General features: G+C 30.5%; 2 protein-coding genes across 8 annotated transcripts in view; one reads left to right on the plus strand and one right to left on the minus strand.

Annotated features, from left to right (window-relative positions):
• Positions 1–13,631, minus strand: part of LOC122515069 (fasciclin-1) — a 763,302-nt gene that overhangs the window by 315,602 nt on the left and 434,069 nt on the right. The window lies entirely within an intron of this gene.
• The window catches only part of LOC122515081 (paired box protein Pax-2-A), a 28,411-nt gene continuing 24,099 nt past the window's right edge, over positions 9,320–13,631 (plus strand). Inside the window, exon 1 of the mRNA XM_043632264.1 lies at positions 9,320–9,712. The gene's annotated coding sequence lies outside the window, so the exon portion shown is untranslated. The remainder of the gene's footprint in view (positions 9,713–13,631) is intronic.

Here is a 13,631-nt window from a genome sequence, read left to right on the forward strand (position 1 = left end):
TGGTTTCAAAACGACGAATAATCTTTTAAAAATCTTATCAAAACATTAAACCATTACCACAAGCTGTCAAATAACTGTCATCTCTATTATCCAAATCTCTTTCTTTCTCGCTGATTTGAAGAAGAATATAAATAAAATATGAAAAAAGAAAAAAAAACCGACCTGTTCCATATAGTAAAATTATGTCAAAAGAACAAAAAAAAAAAAAGAGAAGTTAAATTGTTGAAAAATCCAATAATAAATTTATTAGTAAATCCAATAGTAAATCCAATAGTAAATCTTATAATAAATCCGATAGCAAATCCTATAGAGAAAAATGTTAACAAAAAAAAAAAAAGAAAAAAAATAACGCAATAAAAAAAAAGAGAAAAAAAATGTTGAAAAATCCAATAATAAATTTAATAATAAATCCAATAGTAAATCTTATAATAAATCCGATAGCAAATCCTATAGAGAGATATGTTAACAAAAATAAAAAGAACAAAAATAACGCAATAAAAAAAAAGAAAAAAAAAAAAGAATTAAATTGTTGAAAAATCCAATAATAAATTTAATAATAAATCCAATAGTAAATCTTATAATAAATCCGATAGCGAATCCTATAGAGAGAAATGTTAACAAAAAAAAAAAAAAGAAAAAAAAAAATAACGCAATAAGAAAAAAAGAAAAAAAAAAAAAGAATTAAATTGTTGAAAAATCCAATAATAAATTTATTAGTAAATCCAATAGTAAATCCAATAGTAAATCTTATAATAAATCCGATAGCAAATCCTATAGAGAGAAATGTTAACAAAAAAAAAATAACGCAATAAAAAAAAAAAAAGAAAAAAATGTTGAAAAATCCAATAATAAATTTAATAATAAATCCAATAGTAAATCTTATAATAAATCCGATAACAAATCCTATAGAGAGAAATGTTAACAAAAAAAAAAAAGAAAAAAAATAACGCAATAAAAAAAAAAAAAAAGAAAAAAAAAGATTAAAACATTGTCGTCGAGGGTTAAAAAGGAAACACGGGGTTGGTAAAACTTGTTCACCTGTTCGTTAATAGTCATCGTCATCGTCATCATAATCATAATCATCATCGTTTTAGTCGTAGCAGTTTGGGCGTTGGTCGTGTTGTTTCACTTTGCTTTTCGACGTAAAACGACGGATGAGGAAGGAAAAAGGAAGAAGAGACGGGGGTTGCTTGCCAGGCCACGACACGGTTTAACCTTCCTCTTTTAAAAACGTCCAGGCCGACGCTCATAAATTAATCTACCGACCGATCTGATACTTTTACTCCTCGTTAGGGGTGAGTTCCCACCGACGTTCTATCTTTCTCTTACTTTCTTTCTTTCTTTTTTGTTTCTTTTCTTTATTTTTACTTTCTTTCTTTCTTTTTTTTTTCTGCTTTGTTACGACGTCCTTTTTTTTATCTGATTAACCAAACGTAATTTCGTGTTTCCTTTCTTTTAAAAAAAAAAAAAAAAAAAAAAAAAATAAGAAACAATGGTAGACCTTATTTCGCGCAGCACGTGAATTTTTTTTTGTCGATAATAATTAATTAATATTACGATCGTTGGTTCTCATATGTTTATTAATATTTCGTTGTTTTTTTCTTTTTTTTCTTAATTATTTGGTTTTAATTTTAATAGGAAAAAAAAATTTGGAAAAAAAAAATCACTTATTTCCCCCAGCTAATGAATTTTTTTTCTTTTTTTTTATCGATAATAATTAATAACGTTATTATTTTAATTATTTTAATTATTATGTTAATAATAATAATAATTAAAATAAATATTTAAATTTTTATTTTCGCACTTCTCTCTATGTCGACTGTGACTCGCCACCACTTTTAATCTCAGGAATTTCCTTTAACGAGTGTCTCGCTTGACGTTTAATTGATCAAATTGCTTTATTTCTGAAGTTTAATCAAATTTCGAATGAAACATTTGAAAACGTTGGTGAGAAAATTGAAATATAATTCGAAGTGCAAAGGGTTAACGTTATATTTGATATTTACGTTATTCTCAATCAATTCTATTATTCAATTATTCTAATCAAGCGGTATCGTCAAATGAAACTTTTCAAATTTTTAATCATCAAATTCATTTCTAAATGTAATTTTATATTCGGACAATTAATTTTCCTAAATTTTCGTCAAATAATTGCTCAATTAATTCGACGATATTATATTTTTTTTTCTCTGACACATTCCGAATTTAAAAAAAGAAACAAAGTGTGCACGCAAAATCACAGATAGAAATATTATTCAAATAAATAAATTAATAAAATAAAATCAAATAAAATCAAATAAAATAAATAAAATAAATGTAAACAAAATCACAGATAAAAATATTATTCAAATAAATAAATTAATAAAATAAAATAAAATAAAATAAATAAAATAAATGTAAACAAAATCACAGATAAAAATATTATTCAAATAAATTAATAAAATAAAATAAAATAAAATCAAATAAAATAAATAAAATTCTATACGCGTTATATAAAATTTGTTTGTTGTTTTCCCCATCGAATTACATCGATTTATATTTATTTTCCTATCCGAAATTCCTTTTCTTATTCGTTAGAAAAATGAAATCTAAGGTTAACCATCGGTCTTCTAATAATTGTTTAGAACAATTTAGTTTTGAAAATCGTAATAATAGCGTGCGATTCCGACCCGTATTTCATAATAACCGGGTTTACACGTAAGATATTAATTGTCGTTAAAGTATCTTACATAACATTCACATCCCTTTTTGTTTCTTCTTCTTTTTCTCTTCTTCTTTTTTATTAGAAAATCGTTCGCGTATTTCGTGATTCCTTCAAATTATCCCTATATCTTTCTCATATACATATACATATGCGTCTGTTCACCTTTCATTACGAAAATTTTCTAAATGGACCGTTAACGTATAAGCCAGTCCCCTTTCCCCTTTTTTTTTCCATTTCTCGGTCAAAATTTCTCGAAATGCAAAAACCAATGAACCAATGAACGGAATTTGTTCGTCGGTTGATCGTGGCGGGGGCGGGAAGCGGTGTGGAGGGTGGGGGGGAGCTGAGGTGAGGTGAAAAAAAAAAGAAAACAAAACTTCAGACAAAAAGATAGAGAGAATGATCGGGAATGAAGATCGGGAACGAAAAGGTTTGTATCTCGTAACTTGCTCGTGTTTCTTTCAAAAACAAAAAACACAAAAAAAAGAAAAAAAGAAAAAGGGAAGAAAGATGTAATCGCGACCGACTTTCGACACGCGACTTATACGTTCCATCTCTCTCTTTCTTTCATTCCTTCATTCCTTCATTCTTACATTCTATCTGTCGTGTTATTTCGGCTTCCACGAAGATCAAAAGTATGATGATTTTTTTTTTTATTTTTTTTAGTTTTTTTTTTCTCTCTCTTTCAAAGGACTCGGTATCTCTTTTGCGAACTCTTGCGTAAGGGAATGTATATATAATAATCCCTTTATGTATACATATATATATATCTTCTTCATCTTGGACAATTATATACTCCAGCACAATTTTTGAATCCCTTGTTTTCTATTGGCTAAAGCAGACATCTTTCACGGTTCGTTCGAATAGCTGTGTGTGTTATCTTATAACGCGATTAAAAATATATTTCTCATTCTTCGTTCGTCATTCCCCATATTTTCCTTAATACCATTTTGTTTCGTCACGAAACTCGCGACATGTTATTTTGTTTCCTTCTTTTTTTTTTATTTTTATTTTTCTTCATGCGTGCACATAGAAGTGTGCGCGACGGTAGCCGATGAACAAGGATCCCATTATCTTTCACCGTTTTATTTTTGCCACCCCCTCTCCCCCCCTCCCCCTCCCCCCTTACCACCAATGAGAAGATAGTTAGATAGGTAGCTGTTTGATTGGTTCAACCTTTTAGGCGGGTGATCTGAAAGAATAATCATTTTTCAGGTATAAACGGAGACGATTATTTTAAAGAATACTGCGAGGGAGTTCGATGATTGTTGCTCCACCTATTTCCTGTTTCTGTCTCTCTCTCTTTTCTCTTTTTTCTTTTTTTTTTACAGTGATTTTCGAATTTCTCGTTATTTTTTGTTTGCGTCAATTATCTATTTATCAAACGTACCTAACCTAAAAGTAATCGATAGAAATTTAAAAATGCGAGCGAAGTAAAATATTTTTATTAATAATATAATCTAACATGAGACATTTTATTATAATCAATTTTAGATATTATTTATTTATTTATTGCAATTTATTTCGTTTAATTTTATTAATTATTCGAAATGTCTCATTTGTTTCATGAATAAATGTGTACAATAAGAATGTTTTGAGTCCCACCCTATATAACGAAAAAAATTTCATTGAATTATCTATTTATCAAACGTACCTAACCTAAAATTAATCGATAGAAATTTAAAAATGCGAGCGAAGTAAAATATTTTTATTAATAATATAATCTAACGAGACATTTTATTAATCAATTTTAGATATTATTTATTTATTTATTGCAATTTATTTCGTTTAATTTTATTAATTATTCGAAATGTCTCATTTGTTTCATGAATAAATGTATACAATAAAAATGTTTTGAGTCCCACCCTACATAACGAAAAAAATTTCATTGAATTATCTATTTATCAAACGTACCTAACCTAAAATTAATCGATAGAAATTTAAAAATGCGAGCGAAGTAAAATATTTTTATTAATAATATTATAATCTAACGAGACATTTTATTAATCAATTTTAGATATTATTTATTTATTTATTGCAATTTATTTCGTTTAATTTTATTAATTATTCGAAATGTCTCATTTGTTTCATGAATAAATGTGTACAATAAGAATGTTTTGAGTCCCACCCTACATAACGAAAAAAATTTCATTGAATTATCTATTTATCAAACGTACCTAACCTAAAAGTAATCGATAGAAATTTAAAAATGCGAGCGAAGTAAAATATTTTTATTAATAATATTATAATCTAACGAGACATTTTATTAATCAATTTTAGATATTATTTATTTATTTATTGCAATTTATTTCGTTTAATTTTATTAATTATTCGAAATGTCTCATTTGTTTCATGAATAAATGTGTACAATAAAAATGTTTTGAGTCCCACCCTACATAACGAAAAAAATTTCATTGAATTATCTATTTATCAAACGTACCTAACCTAAAAGTAATCGATAGAAATTTAAAAATGCGAGCGAAATAAAATATTTTTATTAATAATATAATCTAACGAGACACTTTATTAATCAATTTTAGATATTATTTATTTATTTATTGCAATTTATTTCGTTTAATTTTATTAATTATTCGAAATGTCTCATTTGTTTCATGAATAAATGTGTACAATAAAAATGTTTTGAGTCCCACCCTATATAACGAAAAAAATTTCATTGAATTATTTTCGAATGTTTCTTTATATATATATATATATTCTTATTCCTTTATTAATAAAAATAGATCTCAACTTTAGTGCAATTTATAAAGAAAATTTAGATAAAAATAGATGTCGAGTCACGCTCGACATTTCCATGCAAACGTCGAATAAAAATGATATTCGATATAATATCAAATATATCCAAATATACAATTACATTCACAATATATATATATAATAGAAAATATATTTATATTCAATATAATATAAAAACATTTTTCACATTTTAATAATGAAATTCGTAAAACAAACGTGTACCACTTTGGAGTGGGGGGGGGTCCATTTGAGTAAAAACAAAAACTAAATAGAAAGTTTTCGTACGTGTTGGAAAGAAATATAGATAAAGAGTAAAATTAAGAGGAATTAATGTAGACTGATGAGTGTTGTTTCTTCTTACACTTGGAAAAGATCAAGTGGTAATAGATCGAGTAGTCGAATGACAAATAAACACGGAGGGTTAACCACAATGTGTACAGCTTTATACAAGTCAGGATTGTAACGACCCCCTATGGGCTAATCGTATCCAGTTCTCGAGTACATCATCCTACTAGAATTAAATCCCTTTTGCTTTTCGACACCCTTGTGTATACAAGATCATTCCATCTCTTTCTATCATCATGGTTAACTTCTCTTTGGTGATATAGGAAGACAGGTTGTGCACATTCACGGATCATCGCCCCCTAACTGGTCTCCTCTGTTCTTTGCGGTTTGTCCAAATGTTGTGCCGAACGTTTTCCTTCAACCCCCCCTTCACCCCCCGTTCCCCAACTCCAACCCCCCTCCAGTCTCTATTCCTCTTTCTTTCTTTCTTTCTTTGGTTCTGTCCGTTTGGTTCTGTTTATTTCTGTTTCAGTTCAAAGCCCCCCTTCCTGCCCCCCCACCCTTTATTTTGCTCCAACTAATAACCGCTCGTTTCGTTTCGTTGATTTTTGTTTTATCAACTGATTTATGTCAACGTACAGTATCACGTTCGGGGTGTTGCTATTATTTATAATATTATTTTTCTACGTATTTAGTATTTCAAATGTGTTGGTTTGTTTTGTTTTGTTTTGTTTTGTTTGTTCGTCTTTTTTTTTAATTTATTTTAACGATATATATTTTTATTTATTTAATTAATTAATAATATTATTCATATACGTATGTATATTTATGTATCTGTATTATAATAATGTTTTAATTATTATCTTTATTTTATTTGAATTATATTTATTATATAATAATCATCAAAATGCTTTGCATTTCGAATTATAATATATCCATTTTATTTTCAACGCTTTTTGAAATGTTTTATTTGTAATTTACTTCAACGTAAAAGAAAATAAGACAATTTAATCAATTAAAACGTTGAGCTCCCGAGATTATAACCGATGGCGAGTCACACTCGACATAGAAGTACGAACGTTTCGAATACGTTATTAAATTTTATTTTCTATTAAAATGAAAAGAAAATAATTATTCAGAAGATAAGAAAACGAAATATTAATAAATATATAAACCACAACACGAGATCGAAGTATTATTTAATAAATGAAACGTCGAGTGAGACTCGCTAAAGGAGTTCCTGATATTAAAAGTAATGGCGAGTCACGCTCGACATAGAAGTGCGAATAAATGTAAATACGTATTTTAGATTTCTTTCCTTCGACTCGACAAGGGATTCAAACTGATGGCGAGTCACACTCGACGTAGGAGTGCAAAATAATTTAAACCGTTATGTGCGATGGTTTAAAAATAACGTTGAAATATTATTAAAATTATTTTAATAATAATCGTAATGTATTTTCATAATAAAAAGTATGAGAGAGAAGAAGAAAAAAAAAAACAAGAAAAAAGAAGAAAAAAGTTCTAGCTTGTTAGTTTGATACAAAATAAAGAGAACAAGAGGTTAGGAAATTCGCGTGAGACCAAATGAAAAGTTTTTTTGAACATGAAACGAGTACGACGCGTACAAAAGGAAAGGAGCATGATCGTGTCACGCAGCAGGAACAAGTTGGGGCAAAATATTACGCTATATTCGAAATGATTAAATTTCACTAACTGTCTGATATAATATAATCATTGAAAATCGATTAAAAAAATATGAAAAATGTGTGATAATCTAAGATAAAAGAGAGAAGGGGAGAGAAAGAGAGGGGAAGAAGTGATAAAGAGGGTTTGAGTGAGAAGGAAAGATAGAAAACGGGAGGAGCATGTTAAAGTGCAGCCTTTGCCCGCCCCCACCCTTCAGTTTTTACCCCCTCTTCTAAACTTACAGATACTATATTTAAAAAGAAGACACGTATTTCTTAAACGTGTCATTCGTTCATTCTAATATTGTTAGAATGATTATTATAACAATAAGATCATTTCAAAAATTCATTTCTATATTTCAATTTTAAAAAGTAAGATACAATTTTTGAACGTATTCTAATAATTCTGATAAATATTTAAGAAATGAATTTTTATTTTCATTCCAATATCGAAATTTCTCACAATAATTTGTTTTAATACAAAACAAAATTATCCTTATCCGAATTGAAGAGCAAAAATATTTGTTGAAAATGATATAAATTATCTGACGAATTTTAATAATAAAATATTATAATATAATATATAAGAAAATATAGATATAAATTGTAATGAGAAACTAAATCTTATTTAATTAACCCAATGAGTTATAAAACTCTAATAACTTAACTTAGCTTAAAACTCTTATAAAAACTTCGCGTTACGGTCAACCAACACAACAAAATATTAAAATGGATTTAGACGCCACATTTCAAATAAACAGTACGATCAACCAAATGCAAATAGCAAATAGCAAATAGCAAATGCACAAATGCAAATGCAAATGCAAATCAAATAAATAAGATGACATAAAATCTGAGGATAAAGAGGGGGTTGTTAATAGGGGGAATAATAGGAAAAGATAGAAGAGAGGAGAATGAAAAAGGTGACAGAGAGCATTGGGGGGGTGGTGGGGACTAGGGGGTACAGGGGTACTGAGAGGGGGGTGGTAAATCGAAAGGAAAATCCGTAACCCCCGTTTAGCAAACTGGGCGAGGCTTCGGTTCAGACACGGCGTGTCCTCGGCTTGGTCCACATCGTCTCCTACTCGTCGTGTGTGCCCTTGTCGTTTCTCCTCCTCCTCCTGCACCTCCTCCTCCCTCTCCTGCTCGTGCTGGTGCTGTTCGTTTACCCCCTCCCCGCCGTTAGTCAGATAATCAAGCTCGCTTAGAGTCTCCTCCTGTCCTGTTGGTGCGCGCACGGCGCATTTCGACGTCCAACCGCAGTCGCCCTCGTCGTTTGCCACCGACTTGCCGGCAAACTCTTTCTATTCCTCGTGTCGTGTCGTTTCGGTTTCGGTTTCGGTTTCGGTTTCGTGTCGTTCCGTGTCGTTCCGTGTTGTTCCGTGTTGTTCCGTGTCGTCTCGTGTCGTGTCGTGTCGTGTCGTGTCGTGTCGTCATTACACGCCTCCATCTATCCTTTTAATTATTATTACGCGAATTATTTCAAAGAAGAAAAAAAAAACAAGGGCGGGGGGGGTTGTTTAATTTTTACCCCATTCGAAACCCACGACGTAAACTCCGCGTAATATTTTTTTCATTTCTTTCCTCATTTTGTTTTTGTTTTTGTTTTTGTTTTTGTTTTTTTACTCTGACAAATCTTCATTCCGTTGGATACCCTTGTTTTTACCTCCTAATCTTTCGAAACGGGGGGAATAACGGGGGTATAAATTGTAAACGATCCAAGGGGGGGGGCCCGGAATTGTTGTTTCTTTTTTTCGTTTATTTATTTATTGTTGTTATTGTTGTTCGCGTTGTTGTTATTGTTATTGTTATTGATTCGATTAAGGATGACGAAATTAAGTGCGTTCCCTTTTCTTTTCTTTACCCCCTACGATTACTTCATACTTATCGCAAAGTGATATATATATATATAAATTTGAATTTTTCTGTATATTGTATAAACAAATTTTCTATTTAATCTCGCGTCGTCAATTTTGGGATTTTTCGATCATTTTATTATCATTATTATTATTATTATTATTATTCTCATCTGTCACACCGAGGAGAAGATTTCTTTCACGTGAAATATTTTACTACACATGTCATGTTTACCTCAAGAGGAAAGCAATAACCAATGAGAAGAAGAGGTTTCTCTATTTCCCTCTCCCTCTCTCTCTCTCTTACACTTTTCATGGAAACTGAAGAAGATCAATCAAACTAACGTTGGATGATATCGTTATTTGTTTCTTGGACAGTAGAGATTCTACCAGGTGGAAGAAATCTGGATTATAAAAATCAACAGGTACGTACGTACGTTCTATCTCTTTCTCACTCATTCTCATTCGTTCGTTCGTTCGTTCGTTCGTTCGTTCGTTCGTTCACTCGCTCACTCTTATTATCCTTCTTCTTCTTCTTCTTCTTCTGTATTTTCTTTACATTTATCCAATTGGGATGAGAGAAGGAAGGAAAGGAAAGAAAAAAAAAAAAAGAAGAAGAAGAAGAAATAAAAAAAAAGGGCAAACGTACTACCCATGACGGACGTTTCCGCGTGTAATTGTCGGCCGGCATCGACTGAACAAATAAATTATCCTCGTCGCGAGTTTCTTGCCAATTAAACCGATCCCCCCCTCTCTTTCTTACCCCATAATCTCCTCCCATATACTTGCCCCCCCCTCACCTATCGACTCATCATCAGCCACCCGCCGTTCACCTCTTTCTTTTTATTCTTTTCCTTTTATTTTATTTGCTTTTTTTATTTTTTATTTCTTTATACGTCATACACACACACACACACAGAGCAACTCGTACACGTTTACAACTCAATGTCGCTTTTGTATTTTTCTGTTGAAACATTAAAAAAAACGAGATTACATTACAATCTCGTGGTATTGTTACGAATAATCATCATCTGTTACGAATCGTTAATCTACGAATTGTTTCTACTTTATCGATCGAGTTGATCGTCGCCATTTATCAACATTTTTCCCGCCAAAACGATCGGAAAAATCCGTTAAATTGAAAATGTTCGTTCGTATATTATTGTAATGTTATATTTAATCGTTGATCGTTATGTTTTTTCTTTCTTGTGTCTGTCCATTTTGTTTTCTTTTATTTGCCAAATTATTTATAATTATTTGCGAAGAAAGAAAAAAAGAAAAAGGGGAACAAAAAAAAGGGGATACGTTTATACGAATCGTATTCCGACGATACGATAAAATAGACAAATTATTTAATATATATTTTTCGTTGAAAACCAGAACCGACTGATATTTTTCTCATCGGTTGTGATTTTGAAAAGAAAAGAAAAAAAAGAAAAAAAAAAATTGCTTCAAAAAATTTGCCATCGACAAATGTTTGACAAACGTGAACGTTTTTCCCTCTGCCCCCCCTATCTTTCTCAATTTTCCGAGGGGGGGAGGCCATTTTTAAAGAGAATTAAATAAACACGTTTTTTTCATACATAAATCAACACTATTTAAATATTATACGATTCTTACAAAATTATTTCTATAAATATATATTATATAAAAGAAAAACAAGAAAAACAGAACTGTCTATCGGGTTTTTTTTGCCATTTTCACGATTAAAAAATTACTCTAAAACAAAAATACTAATTATTTAATAACAAAACTAATAATAAAAAGGTTCAACAGACAGACAGTCAGACAGACAGACAGACAGATAGACAGACAATACCAACAAGTAAACATTCAAGAAAAATGAGAGAAAAAGAAACAGAACTTAAAGAATGAAAAAAGAAAACCCCATAAATTAACGTGACTCGTAAGAATAGTTCCAAAAACGGTGAAGGACAGGATAAAATTAAATTAAATCTTTACAATTCTTGATCTACCTGGGTTGAAAAATCTAAACAATGAAAATTCAACATTTTTCTATTAATTCTATTTAAACCAATTGTTCAGATAAATTTACTAAAACGAATGACACAGACAAAAATTACTCGTTGGATTAATTCGGTGGCAATTTTTGAAACGATGCTCAAACAACAACAACAACAACAACAACAACGAAAACGGACAATAATAAAACGGTATAGTTTATAATTAGAAAAATGTGAAAAGTTTCTCTCTTATAAGGTAAAGAGAGAGAGTGAGAGAGAAAGAGAGAGAGAGTAAGAGAGAGAGAGAGAGAGAGAGAGACAAAGTCTTGGCGACGGCGAGGAAAGAAAAGCACGGCACGCCATCGGTTCATTTAAAATGCAAATTCGTCTTGGCTTGGCGTGAACCAAGGCGGCCCGAATTATTCTAATTACCCCTCTCTATCCTCTCACTCCCCCTTTCGGGTCTCCTAACCCCTACCCCTTGCACCCCTCCTATAACCCCTACTCCCCATACATATACATAACGTTCTTTTATTATTTCCAAGCATGGACAATATATGTGTATAATATTACAAGAGTTAGATAGGAAACGGGGGGCGAGATGGGGCCAGGGGACAGGGGGCAGGGCCAGGGGGGTCAAAGAGGAAACTGAACTATCGATCGTATAATACCATTTGTGTGATCATTAATTATTTTTCCAAATGATTACAATTGAACGGTATATAAATGTCATGGTCTTGACCCTTTCTTTTGATTTTAAAACGCGTTATTTGTTTTTCTTTTTCCTTTTTTTTTTATTTTATTGTAACACTCTTTTCCCTTCCCTGCTCCCCTTCCCCCCCCCTTCACACGGTCTAAGTATCGTCGTTTAACGCATACATAACTTCACGGGCTATTTTGTCTGATATGTAGATTTTGTTTCTTTTTTCTTTTTTTTTGTTTTGTTTTGTTTGTTTTATATTTTACAAGGCACGAAAAAATTTTTCAGCTCATCGAATGGCGGATGGAATTTTTTTCTTTTGGGTAATGAAAATTAATTCGCCGAAAAATGAACTATCATTTATAACGGGATTTTAATTGGCATATAATTCTCAAACGCGTAAACTTAAGCGAATAATAATAAATCTTTCGCGTCTAATAAAAATTATAATCCGAGGAGAAAGGAAAGAAAAGAAAAAAGAAATGCGTTTTTCCTAAACAACGTTCGCAACGAACGCGAACGTTTAATTGGTGAATTTGCTGAGTGTTGTTGTTGGGTACGCGCGCGTTGTTTTTGTTTTTGTTTTAGTTGTTAGTTCGAAATGGGGGAAAAGTCTTCCAAAAATAAGAAAATAATTTCAGGATGCGGTAACGTGGGGGTGGTGGGGGGTGGGGGTTGGGGTGGGGGCACGATGAAGTTTACGCATAAGCGTGTGCAAAGTGTAAGAGTTGGAAGGAGGAATAGATTATCGTGCTAACGTGTTCACGATCCAACCGAGATGTCGTGCTCATGTAGACCTAATATATTCAGATTTTTATGGCTGGTGGCGTATCGGAGATACGAGAGTCCACCCCCGCCCCCGTCCTCCTCCTCCTCCTCCTCCTCGTCCTCGTCGTCGTCGTCGTCGTCCTCCTACTGCTCGCGAACCTAACATTCGCCATCTCTCTCTCTCTTTCTCTTTTTCTCTTTTTCTCTTTCTCTCTTTTTCCGTCAAACCTTCTCTCTTGGCGTAAGCACTTAAAGGCACACACAGGGTAACCTAATGAATAAACAAAAACTAGATTTAGCTTAAGGCTTACACACGTAAAAGCGTGACCTTAGCGACGATTTACTCGTAGCTAACAATAAGGTTCTCAACTTAAATGAAAATCTCATCTTTGTTGAATTAATTTATTATTCATTTTATATAGAAAAAATTATTTTATTATTTATTTATTATTTATATATTTAATTGAGTTATATTCTATACATATAGAATTATTTTATATATTATTATTTTATTATTTATATATTATTTATATATATATAGTTGAGTATATTATATATATGAGTTAATTTATTATTCAATTATTAATATATACAAAATTATTATATATTATTTATTTATTATTTATATATATATTGAGTTAATTTATTATTCATTTTATATATAACAAATTATTTTATTATTTATTTATTATTTATATATATAATTGAGTTCTATTATAGATATTGAGTTAATTTATTATTCAATTATTATATATATACAAAATTATTATATATTATTTATTTATTATTTATATATTTAATTGAGTTATATTCTATATATATAGAATTATTTTATATATTATTATTTTATTATTTATATATTATTTATATATATAGTTGAGTTATATTATATGTATTGAGTTATAATTTATT

The sequence above is a fragment of the Polistes fuscatus genome, unplaced genomic scaffold (assembly GCF_010416935.1).
Source record: "Polistes fuscatus isolate 324 unplaced genomic scaffold, CU_Pfus_HIC Scaffold17, whole genome shotgun sequence".
NCBI lineage: Eukaryota > Metazoa > Arthropoda > Insecta > Hymenoptera > Vespidae > Polistes > Polistes fuscatus.